The sequence below is a fragment of the Akebia trifoliata genome, chromosome 6 (genome assembly GCF_017979445.1).
Source record: "Akebia trifoliata isolate Shusen 1 chromosome 6, ASM1797944v1, whole genome shotgun sequence".
Classification (NCBI taxonomy): domain Eukaryota; kingdom Viridiplantae; phylum Streptophyta; class Magnoliopsida; order Ranunculales; family Lardizabalaceae; genus Akebia; species Akebia trifoliata.
Window position 1 is genome coordinate 28,452,915 of NC_141380.1, and position 14,427 is coordinate 28,467,341.

Consider the following 14,427-nt stretch of genomic DNA (forward strand, 5'->3'; position numbering starts at 1 on the left):
TTAAAATGCAGTTGAATATATAGATTTTGATTATACATGTATGTCTATACAGGTCAAATTTTTTGAAAATCCATTTTTAAGAGAAATTTTGTTAAAATTATTTAGAAAAAATTCATATCGTATTTAAATTTTGAATATCTTGAAATTTTTTTTCTGCTCCATCCTCGAGATTTAAAAAAAGTCTAGACCTAAATTAAGGATGTGATAGCAACTCTTTAAAAGAAACCATCTTTGATCAATTAAAGTATGTATTTATGACTTTCTAAAAACACAACGGGTGTAAAAGTACTTTTAAAAAGTTGAAGGGCATTACTATAAGTGAGCTACTATTAACACTCCTACTTTTACTTGTTACACTCCAATTTCTTAAATTATTTATCACACCCCAATTAAAGATTAAAACAAAACATTCAAACAATACAAAGGTTTGGCTCAAATTATTTTCTCATCATTATAACACTCGATCAAACAAGTCCAATAGTTATTTATGATTATGATTAGACTCAAATAAATTCTTAGACCCAAAAATAAAAATCTAGCAATAAAATAAAATAAAAATAAATGAGAGAGTTTCTATTGACACCCCATCTTTTACTTTTATTGCATACTATATACTTATTTTCTTTATTTTTAAGGTTGAGTTATCATTTTGTGCGTTGAATATGGCAAAATTCGTTACCAGTACATGGTTCATTTTAATATATATATATATATATATATATATGAACAGCGTTCCTAAGACTCATATTGGGACTCACATTGCGACACACCGTTTTGTCTTATATGGGCAAAAAAATTTGGAATGGGCTGATTTTTTGTGAGGATGATCTCTATGGTGAGGAGATCATCCTTGCCAAAAATCAGCTCATTATGAAACTTCTAGACCGTCCAATTTTTGTTGAAAATTATAGACCGTCCAATTTTTGTAAATCAATTTTGATGCGGTTACAAGTTTTGGAATGGGATGATTTTTTGCCAGGATGATCCCCTCATCACAGAGATCATCCTCACAAAAAATCAGCTCATTCCAAACATTTTTGCCCATATAAGACAAAACGGTGTGTCGCAATGTGAGTCTCAATATGAGTCTTAGGAACGTGACCCTATATATATATATATATATATATCTATAGGGTCAGGTTCAAAGGACAACCATTTCAACACACATATAGACAACGTGTTTTGTCTTATATGGGCAAAAATATTTGGAATGGACTGATTTTTTGTGAGGATGATCTCTGTGATGAGGAGATCATCCTTGCCAAAAATCAGCTCATTATGAAACTTCTAGACCGTCCAATTTTTGTTGAAAATTATAGACCGTCCAATTTTTGTAAATCAATTTTGATGGGGTTACAAGTTTTGGAATGGGATGATTTTTTGTCAGGATGATCCCCTCATCACAGAGATCATCCTCACAAAAAATCAGTCCATTCCAAACATTTTTGCCCATATAAGACAAAACACGTTGTCTATATGTGTGTTGAAATGGTTGTCCTTTGAACCTGACCCATATCTATATATATATATATATATATATATGAACAGCGTTCCTAAGACTCATATTGGGACTCACATTGCGACACACCGTTTTGCCCATATAGGGCATAACCATAAAAAAGAAAGCCTGCTAGGTTGAAAACCTGAAAAGGCGACCTAGGCAAAAATCAAGGTATCATCAGAAAAAGAAAGAGCAAAGCCCGCTAGATTGAAAACCTAAAGAGGCGATCTAGGCAAAAATTAGGGCATCATCAAATGGGAGGAAAGGTCCGTCAAGAAGAAAAATCAAGATATCATCAGAAAAAGAAAGAGCAAAGCCCGCTAGATTGAAAACCTAAAGAGGCGATCTAGGCAAAAATTAGGGCATCATCAAATGGGAGGAAAGGTCCCGTCAAGAAGAAAAATTCAGAAGGAAGCTTGTGCAGAAACTGCAAAACCATTCAAGTCACGATATTTGTCTTTTAGCCAAGAGCTCACATCCGACAAAGACAATATTGAAGTCGAAAAAATTAGAAGTCATCTTGAACATTGTAGGATCTTCAAAAGTATGTTTACTTGTTCAAGTATTCGCTAATGGAAGATGTAGAATCATCAACCACTTTGAAGAGGAAGATCTTTTATTCTAATATTTATCAAGATTTTTTAAGTCCAGCTCAAGCATTTTTCAAAAGAAATTCGAAAGAAAATGATCAATTCTTTATTGCACATATGATAATCTTAAGAGTCTTAAATTTAAGAGAATGTCAGTTCTTCTATCTATCATACATCAGAGTCCATATTTTTCAAGCGTAATCCATTCCATCAGTCTCGTAGTCAAGTCCCAATTAAAGCCAACCTTGAAACTAGGGGCATTTTTGAAGGTCATTTAATTCCAAAATTTTTGTTCTTAATCACATGATAAAAAGAAAATCATACAAAAGCTTAAAAGTCCGGCGAAACCCAATGATAATTACGAATCCAGATGCATGATAAGCCAATAAAGGCCTGATCTTTCAAACTTTGAGCTCGATTTTGAATCATATAATCAATTAATAGGATTATTTAAGTTCCTATAAATCTAAGCCCGAGAAACGTGGCTTAGTAAGTTCGAGTCCGAGAAACGAGACTCCAACTTTTTGAATCATAGAATGAATGGGCTTGTTGAAGTGCCTACAAACCTAAGTTCGAGTCCGAGAAACGAGACTCCAACTATTTGAATCATAGAATGAATAGACTTTTTGAAGTGCCTACAAACCTAAGTTCGAGTCCGAGAAACGAGACTCCAACTTTTTTGAATCATAGAATGAATAGGCTTTTTGAAGTGCCTACAAACCCAAGTTCGAGTCCGAGAAACGAGACTCCAACTTTTTGAATCATAGAATGAATAGGCTTTTTGAAGTGCCTACAAACCTAAGTTCGAGTCCGAGAAACGAGACTCCAATTTTCGAATCATAGAATGAATAGGCTTTTTGAAGTGCCTACAAACCCAAGTTCGAGTCCGAGAAACGAGACTCCAACTTTTTGAATCATAGAATGAATAGGCTTTTTTGAAGTGCCTACAAACCTAAGTTCGAGTCCGAGAAACGAGACTCCAATTTTTGAATCATAGAATGAATAGGCTTTTTGAAGTGCCTACAAACCTAAGTTCGAGTCCGAGAAACGAGACTCCAACGTTTTGAATCATAGGTTTTTTGAAGTGCCTATTAACCTTAGTTCGAGTCCGAGAAACGAGACTCCAATTTTAATAGGATTGTTTAAGTTCCTGTAAACCTTAGCCAGAGTCCGAGAAACGAGACTCCAGCTTTGTTTGAAATCATATTGAATTAATGGGATTGTTTAAGTTCCTTAGCCTGAGAAGCTTGGCTACAATAGGCTCCAGTCCGATAAATGAAACTCATTTTTTTTGAACTCTAAAAAGAATTTCAAATAGGATTTAACGAAGTTCCTACAATGTTAAACCTTACTATGATGGTTTTCGTTGCATAAGTGCATCTCAATTTTGAATCATCATTGTCAGTGAGAGAAGATCTCTGGGACCTGGCACATTTTTACTCAGTTTCACACAGTACACACACTCACACTTGCACTTTTTAGTCAAGGAGAATTCTTTAAAATTCAAGGATCTGACACTGTCAGTGAAAGCTCACGCTTGAGGACCTGACAACCTTTTAGTTCGAGGAGAGTTTTACGCTCAAGGATCCGAACACCCTGACGAATTGCTAAATCAGGCTGCAAAATGAACTGTCACTAGCTTTGGCATTCGGATATCGCACTATCTACCAAAATAGATTTGCTATCTAGTTTGCTTCAACCCTCTACCAAAGAGGGGCATCTGTAGACACCCCATTTTTGCACTCGCCTGATTAATCAACTCGTCAACCCGATCGCAATGATTCCCAATGATGGATGTGTATTCCGTTACTTTATTTTGTTACCAGATATGTTTCAGAAATCCGGATGAGGTATCTCGAACTGACAAAACCTTAGAAACCACGCTACGCTAGGAAAACACAACCCCAGAAACATAGAAATCATCATCTTGCAGACCAAAAAGAAGCTTCACGATAAAAATCACTAAAAATTGATCAAATTACCAAAATACCCTTGACATCAAAACAACCCTAGAGCCTACGTTACGCTTAGGAAAACTCTCTCGAACACATAAAATAACAAATCGGAACCAAATAAATCATTTCACATAAAAATTTTCATAAATGACACAAACCAACATTTTCATTGAATTCCTTATGAAAAACCGATTCTAAAACATCCTGGAACATAAAAAACCGACTTAAAACGTGAAAAGTCATCTCCGGGGGTAAAACGGTAATTTCACAATTTTCATGATAAAAAATTCTGAAATTAATAAATAAAATATTAAATAATTAAATTTAAATATTAATGAAATTAATTTAAAATTTTGAACCTAAAAAATCGATTAATCGGACTCTTAGGTAAAATGTTGAGGGTTCGTGGGATATTTCTTTAAGGACCCCTCCATTTGGGGGTCCAAAGAATTAAAGAAATAATGGAAGGGGGTTCTCCAAAAATTAAAAGTAAATCAAGCAAGACTAAAGTCAAGGTATTAAAGTCAATCAAGTGAGACTGAAGTCAAAATTAAAGTCAATTAAGCAAGACTGAAGTCAAGATATTAAAAGTCAATCAATTAAGACAAAGTCAAAACATTAAAAGTCAATCAAATAAGACCTAAAGTCATAATAGAATTCTAATTAAATAATAACTCTATCTAATAGAGTTCTAACTTAAAAATAATTCTACCTAAAACAATTCTAATTAAAACACAATTCTACCTAAAACAATTTTAACTAAAACACAACTCTAATTAAAAGATCTCTAATTAAACACTAACTCTATCCAAATCAACCCCTAAAAACATCTATAAATAGAGGTGCTCACACCCTATTTTCGTATCAAATCATAAACCCTAAGAGAAGTAGGTCTAGAAGCTGCCCTAGCCCTCCATAAACCCTAGTTTTGGAGCCCCAACTCCTTACTTAACATCCCTCCTTCAATTTTAGTCTAGAAAACACCCAAAAGCCTTCTAAAAACACCCCCAAATCCGCAACGAACTTGAAGAGTTCAGATTCAAAAATAAGGAGATACCTTGCCTCGGAGATCCGAAGTCAAATCCGGAAACAGAACGAAGCAAGGGAGCACGGTACAAGGAGCTCTTTTTGTCAGATCTGAGGGAACCAAGTCCTTGCCATCGGAAAGGTAAATTTTTATTTTTATTTATTTTTTTATCTAGGTTTTAGCAATGTAATTTACTTGGGAATTTAGTAGAGACCGGCTTTGGCCGGGCGGGGTTGGTGCCTAACACCTTCCAACCCCGTAACTTGATCCCCGAATTCAGATTTTTTATGGTAGATTAGTTCTTTTTATCCATGTTAGAGTCAGTATGGTTCCTAGACCACAATAACTAGGTGGCGACTCCCAAACCTCAAGGGTCAAAAGCGGATCCGCGCACCCCGCGGATCGAGGGCGCTTTCAGTTATTGAATGGGTCACTTTCTCAACAAACAAAAAAGATGAGAGAATTACAACTCACACATTGAACTTGATCCAATGTTCACCTTTAGTTACCCTTGCACCTGACCTACTTCAGATTTATGATCCACTCAACATGACCATTAATATCAACTGAATTCCAAGGTGCAAAATACAAACAAGCTGATTAGTTTAAACATGACGATACATAAATCACAAATGAGAAACATTTTAGACAATGACTTCACGGCCTAAAGAATATAAGTACAACACAAATGGAAGTCTGGACTTAATCGAAAACGCTCCAACTATGGTTCTAAGCTGATCTAGGAAAAGCTTGAACTACCACACATCTGTAATTGCAACACAGATGCCAAGTCTCTCATGTCAGAATAAACATGCATCAACCCCCTAAAAAGCCTATCATCTCTCTATCATATTTACAAAAGTTTACAACCCCTACAACTTCATCAATTTTTTTATTACTGAGAACTTCACGGTCTGATATTGTAGAGCCACCAGACTCAGTCCCCTTGGCGACAGTAAGCTTTGATATCAACCCACTCGTTCCCCACCCAATCCATAGAACTCCTTATATCCCTTCTTTGGAAAGTTGAGAACCTATCCTCACCTAACATTAAAGAGAAAAAGATGATTATTTTGGATTCATCAATTTTATTACCTTTTCTACATGTTTGATGAAACAAGATGCAACCTGTGTCTAACTTTTCCTCCATAATAATTTTTTTACATTGAGTCAGAAGCTAACCTTTTGAGTGATGGATCAGCTAGAATCTCAGCACAAGTTCCGTCAGCACCTCTTCCCAGCCTAGCGGAATTAGTTGCTCATCAACAAAAAGATAGCTACATTGGTTATTTCAACTCAAGTAAGGGGAAAAACAAAATTGGAAATTCACATATCTTCTCTAGCAGTTCTTACTTGTGTGATTTGCATGCTTCAAGTGCCATGATTGCTTTTCTCAAGTTCTGCTTTGACTTGGTTGCAATCTTAGCAGCAAAGCTCATGGGTAGATCAAAATTCTCCTTTCTTGCGATCTGAATAAGAACCTCCATGATCTGAGAAATATAAAACAACGAGAGATTGACTTAGAATCAGTATTTCAGTATGTCTTATTACATAGAATACCATTGTAATTGAAATAGGCCTACATAGCAAAATGGAGGTTGTTATTTTAATGAAACAAGATGCAACCTTGTTTATGTCCACTGTTTGGGTTTCTCCTAATACACATATTGCCACTGATGCAGAAACCTCAGAAGGCCTAAATTCCAAGAATTCAATCCCTATATTTCCCATCAAACAATATAACAGACCTCAAATTCACCATTTAAAAAGAGACATAGTGAGATAGACCTTTAATTGTGTTTAAGATGAGTTTAATGGATTGAGGAAAAAAGCTTTGAATGACCTTTGAATAGAAATGGACACCTCAGCCTTAGCTAATGCCTCTTCACTGTGGTGAACTTGTTGAAAAGAGGAGCTATTAGAATTGGATATAGTGTCATCATCACAATGGACAGAAAAAACATAAATGCCCAGAGATATATGGCCAAGTACGGACCTCCTTTCTGCAGAAATGAAATTCAATATTAGTGCCTTTCAATTGCAGGATGAGCATCCCACAGGAATTCAAATATAGAAACTCGATGAAGACAAAAGCTGTAAACACTACAGATTTAGAGTTAAAGCAAAAAAAACTTCCTCCAATAGTAAAGTAAACAGAAGCAAAAAGTATGTGTTATCTAAAACAAAAAGGACAATGTCTGCACATACCGATATAAGAACTTCCAATCAAGCCCAGATTTGGCCTATTTCTAGTAAGTGACGTTGGAAATATTAAAACCTATTCTCATTGATAGTGAAATCAGTAATTAATACAACAAACCAACCCTCACTACCTACATATCCTTAAAACTCAACCCTCACTACCTACATATCCATTCATCAAAACCTCATCAGATCTTTAATCTTCAAACCAACCACATTCCCTCCTTACCAAATAATAACCCATAGTGGAAGAACACAAAACTAACTCATATTTTCCAACATCAAGAAACAATACAAACTTTCAAGAAATATAAAGCTATAATCTAAGAAACCAACCATTGATGGCGTGGACAGTGGTCATGAGGCCTTCAACAATGCCAATTCTGAAAGGCAATGAAGATAAACAATTGATGAAATTGTTGGAAGAACTTGCAGTTCATGCACAGAAGGTTTATTAGCCTGATCTCTTTGTCAGATCTTCATTGACCCTTCTTGTGTGCAATATAAGCCAAGCCACGACACTGATTTATGTCTGTTTCAAATTGAGTTTATTGACCTATATAGAAGGCCATAACATAACAGATGAAAACACTAGGCCACTTTATTATACTGCACTATCTACATCCTTGAAGTGAAGAAAGGATTTAAATACAAAATATTTTTTTTCCTCTTTCAACATGTTAGATAATAAGGTGACTACCAGTTTACAGAACCAGAGAATCAGTTTACTATCATTCGGACAACAATCATATCGACTCACATCTCTACAAATCAACTTAGCCGTTCGATATTGAACGGATAGTCACTTTTCTAAAAGGTTAATGAAGATCAGACCCTAAAGTTATCCAATACTCATTTCTTAAAATTATGTTCACCAGACCTAAAATGCCCCAGTATTTGTTTCTACCAATTGGTGGAGACAGATAATGAATATTGGCTATAATATTTCAGTGGTGAACTAGAGTTGCGTATAAACAAGCCAACAAAATTCCAAGTCCCAAACAGACCATGATCTTGAACAGGATGATTAACTATTGCCAAGCATCCTACGACACACTTCCTAAGATAATTCTTTAATAACAGAGGCCTAATAGCATTGAAGCAAATTACCAATACCATCAAGACTTGAACTACTTAACACTGGTATGTTTATGAGAAAGCAACCTGAAGCTCAACATCTATATAATCAGCTCCCAATTCCATGGCCAATCGAAGTGCATCCAGTCTCCTGTTTTCATCTCCTTCGTACTGATCACCTTCCCATTTCGGTCTGAGAAAATACATAAAAGTTAGAAGATCCGATAAGAGCTTTTTAAAATAAAAAACTGCTGTTTACTTATACGAATTGACCAAGGTCACGAAGTTGGATCAATCAATTCATTTTAATATTTAAATGCAACCAAATTTGTTTTTATTAGTTTGGGTTTCAAAACAAACTCATTTATTCCCTCTTCCAATACAACCATGGGACTATATAATAAGCTAATGTATTTGGTACTTCTTTGAAACAAAAACAACATTTTTTCTATGCTTTAATGCATATTTTATGGATATATAATTAAAATGGCATACCTATGCAAAAACATGGCACCCAATTAAGCTTTACCCAAATGTAAAGCTTCTTTATTGGGGGTATGATTATTTCTAATTGGGTGGACTAACACACCCAACATGAGTGCCACTACTAGCTTCAACAAAGAGGTCAATCATCGAACAATTGGTGTTCAAACAAACAATAATTTCCAAGATTCTAACAAAATCTTACCGTCGATGAGTGTCTTTTGACGCTTTTAATTTTTTGTGCACCCTTGGTGGACTAACACACCTAATAGAGCTCTACTGCGATAGACAACAAGTTAATCTCCTGATCCTTGCAAAAGCTTATTCGAAACCCTTATCTCAATTATCTCAATCTCCTGGCTAGAAATACAGAAATCTTCAGTTAAAAATCGAATCAAATACTTGTCACGATGACTGCAAATTAAAGAACCATTAAAGGAGACAAACAATAAACAAAGCAGCTCAAAAAAGGGGAAAAATAGTTTACCGTCGCAAACCCTAGATTTTAGATGCTCGATCAGGTTTTCCGTCGCAAACCGTCGTCGTCATCGCCTCAATAGTTTACCATCTATTAATAATAAGAAATTAAAGATAAAAAAAACTCATAATCTCAAAAATAAAAAAATAAAAAAACAGAACTAAAAACCCTAGGAAGATTTAGAGATTGTCCTTGAACTTGAGAGTATTATTCGCAAATCGTCTGGAAAGCTTGGGAAGAACTGAGAACGAACAAACATTGAGAGTGCTGAATTTATAGAAATGGAGAGAAGTTAATTTGCGCGAAGAATCAATATGCAGACGCTGTGAGTCATCGAATGAGAGTTTTCGAGAGAGAGAGAAGGAATGAGAGAGAGAGTGAGAGGGAGAGAGAGAGAGAGATGAGGAAGAATCGTCTTCGTTTCCTGCAGATCGAAGTGAAAAGATGAAGTCGATGTGTTTCGATGAGAAGAGGAGCTGAAATCGAATAAGGATTTACGGGAGGTAGTTGTAAATATGTAAAAATCGTTTGTTTAAAGTCAGAAACGATCTGGACCGCAGATCTCGAATTAATCGGACGGCTTACACGGTTTGTCGCGATGTGAGTCGCAATGTGTGTCGTAGGAACCCGACCAATATATATATATATATATATATATATGGGTCGCGTTATTACGACCCCCTTTGCGACACACCTTTTTGTCTTATATGGGCAAAAATGTTTGGAATGGGGTGATTTTTTGTGAGGATGATCTCTGTGATGAGGGGATCATCCTGGCAAAAAATCATCCCATTCCAAAACGTCTAACCCCATCAAAATTGATTTACAAAAATTGGACGGTCTATAATTTTTCAACAAAAATCAAACGGTCTAGAAGTTTTGGAATGGGATGATTTTTTGCCACGATGATCCCCTCACCATAGAGATCATCCTCACAAAAAATCAGCCCATTCCAAACATTTTTGCCCATATAAGACAAAAAGGTGTGTCGCAAAGGGGGTCGTAATAACGCGACCCTATATATATATAGGGTCAGGTTCAAAGGACAACCATTTCAACACACATATAGACAACGTGTTTTGTCTTATATGGGCAAAAATGTTTGGAATGGACTGATTTTTTGTGAGGATGATCTCTGTGATGAGGGGATCATCCTTGCCAAAAATCAGCTCATTATGAAACTTCTAGACCGTCCAATTTTTGTTGAAAAATTATAGACCGTCCAATTTTTGTAAATCAATTTTGACGGGGTTACAAGTTTTGGAATGTGATGATTTTTTGCTAGGATGATCCCCTCATCACAGAGATCATCCTAAAAAAAAATCAGGCCATTCCAAACATTTTTGCCCATATAAGACAAAACACGTTGTCTATATGTGTGTCGCAATGTGTGTTGCAGGAACCCGACCCATATATATATATATATATATATATATAGGGTCAGGTTCAAAGGACAACCATTTCTACACACATATAGACACGTGTTTTGTCTTATATGGGCAAAAATGTTTGGAATGGACTGATTTTTTGTGAGGATGATCTCTGTGATGAGGAGATCATCCTTGCCAAAAATCAGCTCATTATGAAACTTCTAGACCGTCCAATTTTTGTTGAAAAATTATAGACCGTCCAATTTTTGTAAATCAATTTTGATGGGGTTACAAGTTTTGGAATAGGATGATTTTTTGCCAGGATGATCCCCTCATCACAGAGATCATCCTCACAAAAAATCAGTCCATTCCAAACATTTTTGCCCATATAAGACAAAACACGTTGTCTATATGTGTGTAGAAATGGTTGTCCTTTGAACCTGACCCATATATATATACACGGGAAATGTTCAGCAACAAACATTTTGGCAAAACATTTTTCAAAACATGGGTTAGAGGTTTTGGAATGGGATGATTTTTGGAGATGATGATCTCTACGGTGAGGAGATCATTCTCACCAAAAATCAGCCCATTCCAAAACTTCTAGCCCCAGTTTACAAGTTGAAAAATCGTAGACCGTCCAAAACTTATAACCCCATCAAAAATGATTTACAAAAAATGGACGGTCTACGATTTTTCAACTTGTAAACTGGGGCTAGAAGTTTTGGAATGGGCTGATTTTGGTGAGGATGATCTCCTCACCGTAGAGATCATTCTCACCAAAAATCAGCCCATTCCAAAACCTCTAACCCATGTTTTGAAAAATGTTTTGCCAAAATGTTTGTCAAAATGTTTGTTGCTGAACATTTCCCATATATATATATATATATATATATAGGGTCGGGTTCCTGCGACACACATTGCAACACACATATAGACAACGTGTTTGTCTTATATGGGCAAAAATGTTTGGAATGGGGTGATTTTTTGTGAGGATGATCTCTGTGATGAGGGGATCATCCCGGCAAAAAATCATCCCATTCCAAAACTTGTAACCCCATCAAAATTGATTTACAAAAATTGGACGGTCTATAATTTTTCAACAAAAATTGGACGGTCTAGAAGTTTCATAATGAGCTGATTTTTGGCAAGGATGATCTCCTCACCACAGAGATCATCCTCACAAAAAATCAGCCCATTCCAAACATTTTTGCCCATCCAAGACAAAACACGTTGTCTATATGTGTGTTGAAATGGTTGTCCTTTGAACCTGACCCATATACATATGGGTCAGGTTCAAAGGACAACCATTTCAACACACATATAGACAACGTGTTTTGTCTTGGATGGGCAAAAATGTTTGGAATGGGCTGATTTTTTGTGAGGATGATCTCTGTGGTGAGGAGATCATCCTTGCCAAAAATCAGCTCATTATGAAACTTCTAGACCGTCCAATTTTTGTTGAAAAATTATAGACCGTCCAATTTTTGTAAATCAATTTTGATGGGGTTACAAGTTTTGGAATGGGATGATTTTTTGCCGGGATGATCCCCTCATCACAGAGATCATCCTCACAAAAAATCACCCCATTCCAAACATTTTTGCCCATATAAGACAAACACGTTGTCTATATGTGTGTTGCAATGTGTGTCGCAGGAACCCGACCCTATATATATATATATGGGAAATGTTCAGCAACAAACATTTTGGCAAAACATTTTTCAAAACATGGGTTAGAGGTTTTGGAATGGGCTGATTTTTGGTGAGGATGATCTCTACGGTGAGGAGATCATCATCACCAAAAATCAGCCCATTCCGAAACTTCTAACTCCATCAAAAATGATTTACAAAAAATGGACGGTCCACGATTTTTCAACTTGTAAACTAGGGCTAGAAGTTTTGGAATGGGCTGATTTTTGGTGAGGATGATCTCCTCACCGTAGAGATCATTCTCACCAAAAATCAGCCCATTCCAAAACCTTTAACCCATGTTTTGAAAAATGTTTTGCCAAAATGTTTGTTCCTGAACGGGACCCTATATATATATATATATATATATATATATATATATATATATATATATATATATATATGTATACAATTCAAAAGTGTTACATGCATCAAATACTCATCCTGCATCAATCAACAGTTATTTACGTCATAAACACTAATTATCACTCTTTAGATATATACATACAACAATACACAGCACACATAGTGCTAATATATATAAAGAAGTCCAATATTACATAAAAATAATCCCACTAAACTCTAATCTCAGCTCAATATAACAATAATAGTGTGTATCATCCTGATCTTGCGATCTTTCTAAATAATGTTTCCCGTTAGGAATATACATCTTGGTAGCTGTAACATCTATAATATTTTGTTGGTAGGGTAAGTAATGGGAAAGTTAATTAATAATAAACTTACATTTCAAAGTAATAATCATAATATAAATGGATAAACAAGCTAATCTATTACAAATATTACATATTTTTATATAAATAAATAAAGCGAATAAACTTGAAACATGCTAATTATTAATAAAACAGTAATAAAATATCTCCATCTTATAAAAACAAATAAACATAAACATGTCATAAAAATATCAATCCTGATTATGTATTTGATAAAAATGACAAGATACACGACCGATACAAAAGTATTGATCTGTATACCGATGCTCTAATACTTTACCAATGTGGAATTTATGGTCGGTTTAACAATTTACCATAATTGGTTAACCATGTTTTTCGACTCAGGTTGGTTGTTGATCCCTAACGAAGATCAATCTTTGACTATTATAGATTGTAAATGATCATTTAAGAAATCAACTTCATCATATTTTTGTGGTATACATGTGTCTTCAATAAATCTAGTCATCTACAAACCATCTTTACATTATAAATTATTATTTTCCAATAAAGATAAGATAAGAATTTTTCGAAAATAGGTATAATGGTATTATCAAGTGATATCTCATACTACCGAAGAGAATATCAAATTCTTATTATTCTAAATTAATTAGTTTCTTCCAGAAAAAAAAATCATCGATTAATCGTATAAGCATTCATTATCCCTTTAATAGATAAAAAATAATATATCTTTTTTAAAATTCATTTTAAATAAATTTGCAAGTGTGATGGCCTTCTCGAATATTCTAGAATTATAAACATGGAACAATACATTATAAAACAGTAAACATGCAGGCACACCATCCCACAATTACTATCATAATTGCATCCCATGTTCTATTACACAATACTCAAAAACACTTTAAATATAGAAATTTCTCAACACAAACACATATAACTGAGAATCTTATTTTCAATTCTAAATAATCGAGACTTTCATTATCGATTTTAAATTTAAACTTAAACATTTTATTTTTTTATTAAAAATTATTATTCAATGAGAATACGCTTTCAAAATATGACGTCTTGACAATTTTTGAAATGAACACTTTATGAAAATTACTATGTTCTGAATTAATTTTCTGGTTAAACTCGCCTAAAATCATTTCTTTTTATTCCACAATATTAAAATATCTGAGAAATGATATAAAATGGATTTTTTGCAATTCGATGAATTTTGAATTTAAATCATAATAAATTGAAAAATAACTATTTAAATTAAAATAAAATAGATTTCATTTAAAGCTATATGACGAATTTGAAATTATAAGTTTTGTACCTTTGTAATTGGATTTTACACGTCTTTTAGAATTAAAATAATTTTTCC

The 14,427-nt window shown here is 34.5% G+C and overlaps 1 long non-coding RNA gene across 3 annotated transcripts; it reads right to left on the reverse strand.

Moving 5' to 3' along the window:
- Positions 1-6,272: 6,272 nt before the first annotated feature.
- On the reverse strand, positions 6,273-9,768 carry LOC147400638 (uncharacterized). 3 transcript variants are annotated; one of them, XR_015179456.1, is made up of 8 exons: positions 9,512-9,768; positions 9,323-9,403; positions 9,041-9,195; positions 8,440-8,531; positions 6,917-7,076; positions 6,700-6,791; positions 6,427-6,563; positions 6,276-6,315 (listed from the first exon to the last, which is right to left on the reverse strand). It is a non-coding gene; the product is annotated as an uncharacterized LOC147400638 (long non-coding RNA). The 3 variants fall into 3 exon arrangements; XR_015179457.1 differs by having other exon boundaries at positions 6,273-6,563; positions 8,440-8,545; positions 9,512-9,767; XR_015179455.1 differs by having other exon boundaries at positions 6,274-6,563; positions 9,512-9,765.
- Between the last annotated feature and the right edge of the window lie 4,659 nt (positions 9,769-14,427).